The 8,622-nt window shown below is 39.7% G+C and overlaps 1 pseudogene across 1 annotated transcript; it reads left to right on the forward strand.

The window, feature by feature from the left end:
• The first annotated feature begins 400 nt into the window (after positions 1–400).
• On the forward strand, positions 401–2,243 carry LOC103272630 (annotated as a pseudogene). The gene has a single exon (XR_505135.2). The product of XR_505135.2 is annotated as a double-stranded RNA-binding protein Staufen homolog 1 pseudogene (transcript).
• The last annotated feature ends 6,379 nt before the right edge of the window (positions 2,244–8,622 follow it).

An 8,622-nucleotide genomic window follows, 5' to 3' on the forward strand; every position in this document is an offset into this window, starting at 1 on the left:
AAGCTTTATAAGAATTTCATGACAGGGATAAACAATCATATTTCAATAATCATTCTGAATGTGAATGAACTAAGTGCAACACTGAAAAGACACAGAGGCGGGTGCCAGATTGGTTCCTCAGCGTTTGCACCGGAGGCTGCCGCGTCCCTCTCGGCTCCCTCCCTCTGACCCCTCCTCCAACTCCTCCGTGGCCACTCCGCCTCTTTCCTCCCTTCGTCCCTTCCTCCTCTCCCCTCTTCCTTCCTCCTTCCCCACTCCGCCACCCAGGACTGCCGGACAGCCGGGGGATGCGCTGGGGCAGCAGCCAGGAGTTTCTTCACCACATAACCTCGCAGAACTGAGGAAAACCATCATTTCTGGAACACCCTCTTTTTAAGAAAGTGTAACCCCTACCATAGAACTTAATGCGCTGTGCATGAAACTTGGAAAAAAAATAATGTATAAGCCTGTTGATCCTTACTCTCAGATGCAGTCCATCTACAATTACAACATGAGAGGAGGTGCTTACCCCCTGAGGTACTTTTATCCATTTTCAGTTCCACCTTTGCTTTATCACGTTGAATTTTCTGTGGGAGGACAGTAATTTAACAGGAAAGGCAAGACTAGACAGGCTGCAAAACATGACGCTGCTGTGAAAGCCCTAAGCATCCTGCAGAATGAGCCCCCACTGGAGAGGCTGGAGGTGAATGGAAGAGAATCAGAGGAAGAAAATCTCAATAAATCTGAAATAAGTCAAGTGTTCAAGATTGCACTTAAACGGAACTTACCTGTGAATTTTGAGGTGGCCCAGGAGAGTGGCCCACCCCACATGAAGAACTTCGTGACCAAGGTTTCCATTGGGGAGTTTGTCGGGGAAGGTGAAGGGAAGAGCAAGAAGATTTCCAAGAAGAACGCGGCAATAGCTGTCCTTGAGGAGCTGAAGAAGCTGCCACCCTTGCCTGCAGTTGAGCGGGTGAATCCCAGAATCAAAAAGAAAACAAAACCCATAGTCAAGCCACAGACAAGCCCAGAGTACAGCCAGGGGATCAATCCGATCAGCAGACTGGCCCAGATCCAGCAGGCGAAGAAGGAGAAGGAGCCAGAGTACCTGCTCCTCACAGAGCAAGGCCTCCCATGCCGCAGGGAGTTTGTGATGCAGGTGAAGGTTGGAAACCACACTGCAGAAGGAGCGGGCACCAAGAAGAAGGTGGCCAAGCGCAACACGGCTGAGAACATGCTGGAGATCCTTAGCTTCAAAGTACCGCAGGCACAGCCTGCCAAACCCGCGGTCAAGTCAGAGAAAAAGACACCCATAAAGAAACCTGGAGATGGAAGAAAAGTAACCTTTTTTGAACCTGGTTCTGGGGATGAAAATGGGACAGGTAATAGAGAGGATGAGTTCAGGACACCTTATCTAAGTCATCAGCAGCTGCCTGCTGGAATTCTTCCAATGGTGCCCGAGGTCGCCCAGGCTGTAGGAGTCAGTCAAGGACATCACACCAAAGATTTCACCCGGGCAGCTCCGAATCCTGCCAAGGCCACGGTAACTGCCATGATAACCAGAGAGTTGTTGTATGGAGGCACCTCGCCCACAGCCAAGACCATTTTAAAGAATAACATCTCTTCAGGCCACGTACCCCATGGACCTCTCACGAGACCCTCTGAGCAACTGGACTATCTTACCAGAGTCCAGGGATTCCAGGTTGAATACAAAGACTTCCCCAAAAACAACAAGAATGAATCTGTATCCCTCATTAATTTCTCCTCTCAGCCACCTCTGATCAGCCACGGCTTCGGCAAGGGTCTTCAGTCCTGCCATGACATGGCTGCTCTGAACATTTTAAAGTTGCTGTCTGAGTTGGCCCAACAAAGTACAGAGATGCCAAGAACAAGAAACGAACCAATGTCTGTGTGTGGGAGGTGCTGAACCTTTTCTGGCCATGAACCATTATAAAATCCCAAAATATATACTGAAAATACTGAAACTGCTTTGAAAATTTGGAATTTCTGATACCTCCAGTGGGCCGAGACACAGTGGGTGAAGAACATGGGCGGTGGTGGTGAAGACGATGGAGACACGAGGAGGTGACTGTGGCCGAGCCGGACCATGCTGGGGTTTGTTGTGACAGCCACTCGTGAACCAGTGGTCCTCACACGGAAGCAACTGCCCTTGGGGAAGGAAGGGCCTGTCTGGCAGGCTGGCTCCATCAGGAAAACAGCAGATTGTGCCCTGGGCTCCGCAGTGCTTGGTCTTGTTCTTTTTTATTTTTCTGTGTTAGAGAAGAAACAGAAAGCATGACCCCTTCTGAAACTGGCTCACTCCAACACTTTGGGACAAACCCTGGACAACCATGCCAGAGAGAGGCCTTACATCAGCCCCAGAGCTAAAAGCACCAGAGAAAATCAGATGCTTCCTACTCAGTGCAACCGAACTTTCCTAGTGTGCTGTGGCCCCACATCTCCTGTCATCCCACACCATAACCACTGCTTCCCTCCAACAGTAATATGTATTCTTAGTTTCATTCTTTTCTTTTGATTGATATGGCACTATATAAAATCTTCATTTGAGAGTTTCTCAATTGTATCTAGTTATATAGCACAGTTTGGAAACTTGTCTGCGACTGACTATCAGTAATCTAACCAGCAAAGATCATATCCATGTGTATGTAGTTATTTGTTTTTATTTCATTGGACTAACCCAGGACCATTTCAGTGATGCAAACTGTGTGCCCTCTGGTTCAGCTGAAACAGTCCTGGACTTCTCAGAAACCTTGATGAAGCCTCCCATAGTTGTATAAATTGGACACTTTAGGCAGTTTAAACTTTAGATGGTCATTTAGTTCCTTTTCTATTTTATTTCTATTTTTGTTAATACAAACAGGACTTAAAACAAATGAACTTTGATCTTTGTTTTAAAGATTATAAAAAATTTGTGTCTATACATATGGCTCCTGAGGATGGAGCTTTCCCTATACTACAGGATATGATCTCTGTGTTGTCCATATAAACCTGCAGATTAATTTTCCTTGAGTGCTTGATACTGTTAATTACATCTCCATGTAGGGTTGGAAAGAATGACCTATGTTCCTATATACAGCTGTGTTGCTTTGATGTTGTGCTATCGTACACAGAGGTGTGTGCACTAAGGTTCTGCCTACGGCCCAGATGAGAAGCCTGGTAGCCTTGCAAGTTAAGTACTGCTTCCATTCATTTGTTTACGCTGGAATTTTTCTCCCCCTGGAATGTAAGTAAAATTTAGTGTTTGTCACCAATAAATGGTAATACTAAAAAAAGAAAAGAAAAGACACAGAATGGCAAACTGGATAAGAAACCATGACCCAATTATTCACTGCATCCAGGAAACTTATCTCACTACAAGTGAGACAAAAAGCCCAAATAAGCACACAGACTCAAAGTTAAAGGATGGAAAATGAGTTTCCAGACAAATGTATCACAAAAGAAGGCAGGAGTCGCAATCTTAATATCAGGCAAAATAGCATTTAAGCTGTCAAAAATTGAAAAAACATAAAAAAGGACACTACACGATGATAAAAGGTTCAATTCATCAATAAGAAATATCCATCCTAAGCTTATATGCCTCCAACAGAGGAGCACCAGCATTTATAAAGCAACTACTAAATAAACTTAAAAAAGATATTGACTCTAACACTATTATAGCAGGAGACTTGAATACCCCACTAACAGCCCTAGATAGATCACTGAAGCAAAAAATCAACAAGGAGATCCAGAACCCAAAAACCATAGAATATACATTCCACTCATCACCACATGGAATGTACTCCAAGATCAATCACATCCTTGGCCATAAATCAAGCAAAAACAAATTCCATAAGGTTGAAATCTTGCCATGTACATACATTCTCAGACCACAGTGGAATAAAAATAAAATCAACATCAATAAAATTTCTCCAAAGTTCATAAAGACATGGACACTAAACAGCATGATGCTGAACAACTACTGGTTCATCACAAAATCAAAGCAGAAATTAAAAGCTGGAAACAAATGAAAATGAAGAAACATCTTACGAAAACCTCTGGGATGCCATGAAAGCAATTTTCAGAGGGGAATTTACATCTCTATGAGCACACAACAAGAAAAAACAAAGATCACAAGTTGAGAGCCTAACAAGTTACCTAAGAGAGGTGGAAAATGAAGCCCACCAAAACTCCAACTTTAGCAGAAGAATCCAAATCACCAAAATAAGAACCCAAATATGGGACATAGGGGACAAAAATATCATAGAAAGCATCAACAACAACAACAACAAAAACTGGTTCTTTGAAAGATATCACAAGATTGATGGACCCCTAACCAGAATGACCAAGAAAAAGAGACAAAAAGCCCAAATAAACACAATCAGAAATACAAAAGATCAAATTACAATTGACCCTGTAGAAATACAAAGGATTATCAAAGATTACTATGCACACCTTTATGGAAACAAACTTGATAATCTAAATGAAATGGAGGACTTTCTGACATCACACAACCTCTCCAGGTTGAAACAAGAAGACATTAGGACACTAAATAGACCATAGCAACCCAGGAAATTGGCTCTGTTATACAAAAGCTACCTATAAAAAAAAGCCCTGGACCAGATGGCTTTCCAGCAGAATTCTACTATATGTACAAGGAGGATATGATACCAATCCTACTGAAAGTATTCCAGGCAATTAAGAAAGATGGAATTCTCCCAAATCATTTTACAAAGCTAACATCACACTGACACCCAAGCCGTGTAAAGTTACAACACCAACAACAACAACAAAAAAAACTAAAGGTCAGTACCCTTTATGAACATAGATGCAAAAATTCTCAACAAGATTCTAGCAAACTGGATCCAAAAACACGTCTCAAAAATCATTCATCATGACCAAGTAGGCTTCATTCCCAGGATGCAGGGTTTGTTCAACATTCACAAAACCATAAGTATAATTAAATACATCAAGAGATGTAAACACAAGAACCGCATGGTTATATCATTAGATGCAGAAAAAGCTTTTGATAAAATACAGCATCCTTCTTGATAAAAAAAAAAAAACCTCAAACACCTAGGTATAGAGGAAACATACCTCAAAATAGTCAGTGCCATCTATGATAAACCCACTGCTATCATATTGCTAAATGGACAGAAACTGGAAACATTTCCCCTGAAAACTGGAACATGACAAGGCTACCCACTCTTACCCCTCTTGTTCAACATTGTGCTGGAAGTCCTAGCTAGGACAATTAGACAAGAGAAGGAAATTAGGTGTATCCAAATAGAAAAAGAGGAAAACAAGTTATTCCTCTTTGCTGATGATATGATCCTATACCTTGAAAATCCAAGAGAACTTGTCAAAAACCTGCTTGCACTGATAAAGAACTTTGACAAAGTCTCAGGGTACAAAAGACAGTTGCATTCCTATACTCCTACAACAAGCAGGCAGAGACCCAAATTAAAAGTACAATCCCATTCACAATAGCCACACACAAAAAATTAAATACCTCAGCATCTACCTAACCAGAGAAGTAAAAGACTTTTACAATGCAAACTACAAAACACTGCTCAAAGAAATCCAAGAAGACACAAACAAATGAAAAAATATTCCATGCTCATGGATAGGAAGAATCAACATTGTTAAAATGTCCATCCTACCAAAGGCAATCTACAGATTCAATGAAATACCCATTAAGTTACCAACATCATTCTTCTCAGACCTGGAAATGACAATACAGAAATTCATATGAAAACATAAATGACAGCGAATAGCCAAAACAATCCTTAGCAAAAGAAACAAAGCAGGAGGGATCACACTTCCAGACTTCAAATTTTACTATAAACCTACAGTAATCAAAAAAGTCTGGTATTGGTACAAGAACAGGCATATAAATGAATGGAACAGGATAGAGATTCCGGAAACAAAGCCTCAATTTCTCGACCAACTCATCTTTGACAAAGCCTCCAATAACAACCACTGGGGAGAGGAGAACCTATTCAGCAAATGCTGGGAAAACTGGATGATCACATGCAGAAGATTGAAACAGAACCTATCACCTACCTATCACCATACACAAAAATTAACTCTAAATGGATCAAAGACCTAAACATAAAACCTCAAACTATAAGAATCTTAGAAAATGCAGGAGACACCCTTATAGAAATTGGAACTGGCAACCAATTTCTGATGAGAACCCTAAGTGCCCATACCATAAAAAATAAGATAGACAAGTGGGACCTCATCAAACTGATGAGCTTCTGCAAAGTAAAAAAAACCATCAAGAGAGCAGGGAGACAGCCCACAGAATAGGAAAAATATTTGCCAACCGTATATCTGACCACGGTCTAACATCTAGGATCTACCTGGAACTCAAATGCGCCAAAAGGAAAAAAACAAACAGCCCCATTAAAAAGTGGGCAAAAGACATGAATAGATACTTCTCAAAAGAAGATACACGGGCAGCCAACAGACAAATGAAAAAGTGCCCAGCCTCACTCATCATCACAGAAATGCAAATCAAAACCATATTGAGATACCCCCTAATCCCAGTAAGAATGGCCATCATTAATAAAACCACCACCAATAGATGCTGGCGAAGATGCAGAGAAAAAGGAACTCTTCTACACTGCTGGTGGGAATGCAAACTAGTGCAACCTCTTTGGAAGATGGTGTGGATCTTTTTGAAAGAACTAGAAATTGACCTTTCATAAGACCCAGCAATTCCCCAATTGAGACTATACCTGGAGGAACTCAAATCATTCTACAAAAAGATGCTTGCACACACATGTTTGTTGCAGCTCTATTCTCAATAGAAAAACATGGAACCAAGCTTGATGCCCATAGAAGCTGAACAGAATAAAAAAATGTGGTGCATATATACAATGGAATATTTATGCAGTCATAAAGAAAGACAAACATATGGATTTCACAGCAACTTGGATGAATTTAGAGTCAGTCATACTCAATGATATATCATAGAAACAAAGAACAGAGTACCATATGTTCTCACTCATAAGCAGACCTTGAACAATTATCATAATACTATAATAAAGGGATTGGTAGTGGTGGGAAACTGTCAGGGGAAGGGGGATGGGAGTGGCAGTTGAGGGAAACTGCTAGGGGAGGGAGGGGCATACTTCATCAACAAGGGTACCGGCATAATCAATACTTGTATACCTAACCCTTAATTGTACCCCACATCTTTATAATAAAAAAGAAAAAAATTAAAAATAAAAATTAAATAAAATAAATATATACTACTGTAGCAATCTTTACTGTCATGGTAAAAAAAAAAACATGACAACTCAACAAGAACTGAATGGTGAAAATAAAAGAACACATCATCGGCAAAAAAAATGTCAACAATGGATAGACACTCAAGTTTAAGATAATTTTTAAAAAGAGCAATACCAATGTGTATGGAAAAAAATCAAAGCACTAATAGATTTTCTAGCTGCCAGTTAAGGTCACTGATTTTTTCATCTTTTATCCCAATAAAATAGATTATCCTAAATAATCTCAAGTTCTAAGATTTTAAACCCATATGCACAATAATAGAAACTGAAGTTAAAAGAAAGGTTTCTGTGAAAAGTATAACCCATACTCAAGCAGCAAATTCAGTTATTCTAAAGTTTGTGACTCTCCTCTTCTCTTGCCTCATCCTCAATTTTTTTCATTATTGCACTGCTCATCATGTTTTTCCACATTTAAGTAACAAGACAATAGGCATCAATGAAACAGTGCTTTTGCTCTAACATTCTAAAATTTTTACTTGCCTTTTGTACCCATGCCAATATGAAACCTCAGAGAGACTTTAGCAGAGGCAAAAGGTCACCTTGCTGTCCTGAAACCATGAAAAAGTAAATTTTTATAACAAGTCCAAATATGATATGCTATTGGGAACAAGAATACCGTTAAATGTTTGTCAGTTTTCTTTTTATAGGAGGAAAATGTATTCCAAAATGTTTATTTAGTAAAGCCTTGTGAGTCAAAGCATGTTCAACAGATCAGCATCAGTACCAACCAGGAGTTTTTAGAAATGCAGAAACTCATGTCTCAAACAAACCCATCAAGAACTGCATTATAACAAGCTCCCATTAAATCTGTATGACACTGAAGCTTGGGAAGCACTGTTCTAAAGTATCTTATCAAATACCCAATGCTACATTATTCAATCCCTAAAATATAGGTTGTTGGATAGAGCTATCCTTAAACAAGGCTGAAAATGCTGCTAAATTTCAACAAGACAATACAAATAAATAAATAAACCAGTCAATACTATAGGAACATCTCATATAATGGGCTATAAATGGTGGCAGACTAGCAATTCTCATTTAACAATTAGGTCAAAAAGAAAAACATGTTACAAAAGAAAATCCCAAACTTTTCTACATGAAACCACATTTTTTTTAAATTTATCAATATTTTGTATTATAATAGTGTGGGGTACAGTTAAGGGTTAGGTATACAAATACGTTTCGTTCAGGCACCCTGTTGATAAGAGGTGTTTCCTCGTCCCCAGACAGATGTTTGCTACCGTTAATCCCATCTCCCTCCCCCACACCATAGTTTCCCACTACTGTCGGTCATTTTTTTTTTTTTTTTTTTTTTTTTTTTTTTTGTTTTTTTTTTTTTTTTTTT

The sequence above is a fragment of the Carlito syrichta genome, unplaced genomic scaffold (genome assembly GCF_000164805.1).
Source record: "Carlito syrichta isolate Samal-C Ts95f unplaced genomic scaffold, Tarsius_syrichta-2.0.1 Scaffold312985, whole genome shotgun sequence".
NCBI classification, from domain to species: Eukaryota; Metazoa; Chordata; class Mammalia; order Primates; family Tarsiidae; genus Carlito; species Carlito syrichta.